Source organism: Wolffia australiana, chromosome 6 (assembly GCF_029677425.1).
Source record: "Wolffia australiana isolate 7733 chromosome 6, ASM2967742v1".
Lineage (NCBI taxonomy): Eukaryota > Viridiplantae > Streptophyta > Magnoliopsida > Alismatales > Araceae > Wolffia > Wolffia australiana.
In genome coordinates this window covers 2,132,015-2,136,412 of record NC_135840.1, presented here as the reverse complement: position 1 = coordinate 2,136,412, position 4,398 = coordinate 2,132,015, and positions in this window count along the sequence as shown.

Below are 4,398 nucleotides of genomic sequence, written 5' to 3'. Positions count from 1 at the left end.
GTGAGTAAAATAGTTTATATAGAAAGTAAAATTAAAAGTATACTCATGGTACAAAATATTTGCATGAGCCAGTAGTAAAATTCATTAAATTGAAATGTGTCTATATCTCAACAATGATTATTGGGAAAACGAGGATGTATAAAGTAATTAACGTAAATTTGTGCACATAAATTAGTTTAACAAGAAAGTAGTGAATTGAATTACATACCAATATTATTTATATGTATATAGAAAATATAGAAAAAATTTATCATAGTTTAAAGGTTGATTTTAAGAAATGAGTACTCATACAATTTATTTACATAGACCATTGAGAATTTTGATGATAGAAAATAATTTATTCAAATTCAACATCACAGAAAACATAAGATAATGATTATTTTTATCGTAAATAATCCTAAGGTAAATAAATATTAAGTAGATTGCGAGAAAGTTTAGTGTAAATTCTATCTACATAAAATAAATAATATCTAATTTTAAAAATAAAATTAAACATTAAAGGTTTTCAATTAAAAACAGGATAATAATTTATGAATGAAAAAATATTAACTAAACTCAAATTAAAATCACCTCCAGCAATGATAGTGATTAAAAGGAGACAACAATTTCAAAATTAAATTTTAATTTCTAAAAATTAAAATTTTGAGATAATATTTTCAAATTATGTTTATTCCATTTTATTGATTTGTTTGTGTCATCCTTACGCAAGGCCTTGTTAATATTCTGTGCACCATTCAGTTTTTATAAGATATCCCCGAAACGAACAATACATTTTAATTCAAGATCCCTTATGTAATTTGAAAACAAGGAAAGCAGAGGATGCAGATTGCTTAAAAAATTTAATATAAAAAATAAAAAAATTAAATATTAACATGGCAATAAATAAACTACTGTCAAATCATAAATATGAATAATTCATTTATTTAATCATCATAGGATAAATATATATATATCCACATACGTTGTTATGCACATATATTGATGATTCACTGCACATGTCATTATAAATACTAAGTGTATAGATACATATATGTTATGTATACCTCTCTATTCTGATTAAACTACGCAGATGCCTAAGTGCATGACTATACATATTATTATTTTACAAAAAATACAGGACAATACATCCATATTAGGACTTCTGATTATTCTTTTATTCACGTACTATTTGTTACGTAAAGTGGCTATCAAGTTGCATAATGCAATAGACAAATTTGTGCAAAGAAATTTAGACAGTTTCTTCTAGATAGCTTCAGGAGAATAAATGAATATATACATAAATCATATATTTTTTACCTTGCTCCCACTCCTATGTCTAAACTCCTACCTCCAACCATGTCGGCAATAGTTGATTATCTTTTGTGAAAAATTATCATCCCGTTCAAGAAGGTGGATATTAGTTCCATTTGTTTGTGAGTTTCATTTGCTCTAATCCCTACACCCATGGTGGATACTCAATATTTTTGGAAACAAAAAAGAGTACAAAAGGAATGAAATGGGTTTTTAATATCAAGGTGATGTAACACGAAGTTCCAAGATTGAACGGCTCGTGTCAAACCACAAGGAGCGGGCGATGATGCGTGATGCAAACGTGAATAAATGATGCGTTCGTTTGAAAATCAACAAAAAGTGTGACGTAAAACCTATTGACCCTGGATGGTCGTCCATGCAGTTGACATGACGAGCAGTGATGATCTGAGCCTCCGTTGTCGCCAAGGTGTATGACGTTGCTGGTATGGACGCGCTGGCTGGTCAAGCTTCTGGGGCTGCTGCTATGGCAGTGGCACGTCGGGGGGGGGGGGTGGGGTGATGCAGAGCTATCCCTTAATGGAGCCTTCCCGGTATGGTGGGGAATGCCCTCCACGGGTGTTGGAGTATGACGGGCACTCGGCACTGGCATAGGCGACAGTGCCAACACTATCTGCTCCCGGTCGTCGGACCGGGGTGGGGGCATGCTCATAGGCAGTCCACTAGGTGGTGTAGGGGCCCTCAGAGGGGAGTCCCTACCGGCGCGAATAGATGACTAGACCGCTGCAATATCAGGCGAGGTAGCCAGTTGGTGCGGGCTAATGAGATCTTCCGGCAGAAGATCAGAAATCTCAGGATCATGATCGTGATCCTCCTCGTAGTGTTAATCACCTACGGTGGACCGTAACTGGCCGTGTGTTCGAACCATCCTATGGCCAGATAAATCATAGTCTAGGGGTTTTTCTATCTATGATGATGCAATGACGAGTTATATATATGAATGCACGTGCTATCAATCAACATTACCAAGTTAAAAATGACGCATCAACAATGAATATTTTATGTTAAAGAAAAAACATAACCTTGCTGCTCTATCGCTTCTTCGTTCTGCTCCCATAGCCCACTCACCCTTTGGGCCCTCTTCCTACTACCAAGGGAATTGGATTAGAATTGAATGTGATCATTGGAGTTTTCATTTCAGAAATCAATTGACCATAACTAATCTTATTTCTCAATATAACCAAGTGATTTTTCTACATCGAAAGTAGTTGACGGAAAATTGATTGAATAGTATTAGAACTGTTCGATCAAAATTGAACAGTAGGAAAAATTGAGTCTCCCCGCTCTCTCTCATTTTCTCTCATTCTCTCTCCCTCTCTCTAGCTCTCTCCTCTTCTCTCTCTATGGCTCTTTCTCTTGTTCTCTTTCTTCGGCTCTCTCCCTTTCTCGTTCTCCTTCTTCGGCTCTCTCTCTCTTGCTCTTTCTCTCTCGTCTGCTCTCTCTCTAGCTCTCTCCCTTTCTCTCTCTCATTCTCTCTCTATGGCTCTCTCTGGTTCTCTCACTCTAGCTTTCTCTCTCTCATTCTCTCTCTATCTCTCTTTCTCTCTCTCTCTCTCTCTCTCTCTTTGTCTCTCTCTCTCTAGCTCTCTCTCTCTCGTTCTCTCTATCTTCAATTCTCTCTCTTTGATTCTCTCTCTCTATCTTGCCCTCTCTTTCTGGTTCTCTCTCTGTCTCTCTCTCTCTCTCGTTCTCTCTCTCTGGCTCTCTCTCTCGTTCTCTCTCTCTAGCTCTCTATCTCTCTCTCGTTCTCTCTCTCGTTCTCTCTCTCTAGCTCTCTATCTCTCTCTCGTTCTCTCTCTCGTTCTCTCTCTCTAGCTCTCTATCTCTCTCTCGTTCTCTCTCTCGTTCTCTCTCTCTAGCTCTCTATCTCTCTCTTGTTCTCTCTCTGTCTCTCTCTCATTCTCTCTCTAGATCTCTCTCTCTCGTTCTCTCTCTCTGGCGCTCTCTCTCTCTCGTTCTCTCTCTCGTTCTCTCTCTCTGGCTCTCTCTCTCTCTCTCGTTCTCTCTCTCTGGCTCTCTCTCTCTCGTTCTCTCTCTCTGGCTCTCTCTCTCTCGTTCTCTCTCTCTGGCTCTCTCTCTCTCTCTCTCTCATTTTCTCTCTCTGTCTCTCTCTCTCATTCTCTCTCTGTGACTCTCTCTCTCGCTCTCTCTCTCTTGCTCTCTATCTGGCTGTCTCTATGGTTCTCTCTCTCTCTTGTGCTATCTCTCTAGCTCTCTCTCTCTCTTGTGCTCTTTCTCTAGTTCTCTCTCTTGCTCGCTCTCTCTCTTGATCTATCTTGTTGGTTCTCTCTCCCTGGCTCTCTCTCTTAGGGTTGGAATTTAGGACAGAGGACTGGTTAGTCTGCACTGAATCTGGACCGTAGGTCTCCATTTGAGCGTGGACCAGTTGTTCAGGTAGGTTTAGGTCCAAGGATCAAACTGGACCGAAATCGGAAGCAGATTATTAAATATTTTTGAAATATTAAATCAGAAGTAGATCAAACAAATTAAAAAATATTTTAAAGCAAGATAGCTGCGGTGCGGTGTATTTGACGCTCTTAATAAATAGGAGTTCTTCTTCAAATCGGGCTGCAAGAACCCTTCAAAACCTCTTTTTTCAAATCAACTTTTCTTCCTTCTCTATTCACTCTGATAATCCTACAAGAAGAAACAGAGGTGTGGAGGGAGAAAGACCTAGAGAGGGAGACTGAGAGAGAGTGGGAAAGAAAGAACGAAGGCAACGTGACATTCTACTAGGGGTTCTAAAGCTTGTTATGATGATATTCAACATATACATCAACATAAAATTTCTACTTTGACTTTGACATTGGTTAGTCAACTTGACTGCGGAGGGTCCACATTGGACCAAATCAGACCAAACTGGGATTGAACAAGGATGGACCAGAAGCAGACCAAAATTTAGGTTAGGTTTAGGTCTCTACTAAAAATCCAGATAGGACCGGGACCGTCAAACCCTACTCTCTCTCTCTTTGGCTCTCTCTTGTTCTCTCTCTATGGCTCTCTTTCTCTCGTTCCCTCACTCTCTGGCTCTCTCTCTCTTGTTCTCTATCTGTCTATCGTTCTCTCTCTGGCTCTCTTTTTCTCATTCCC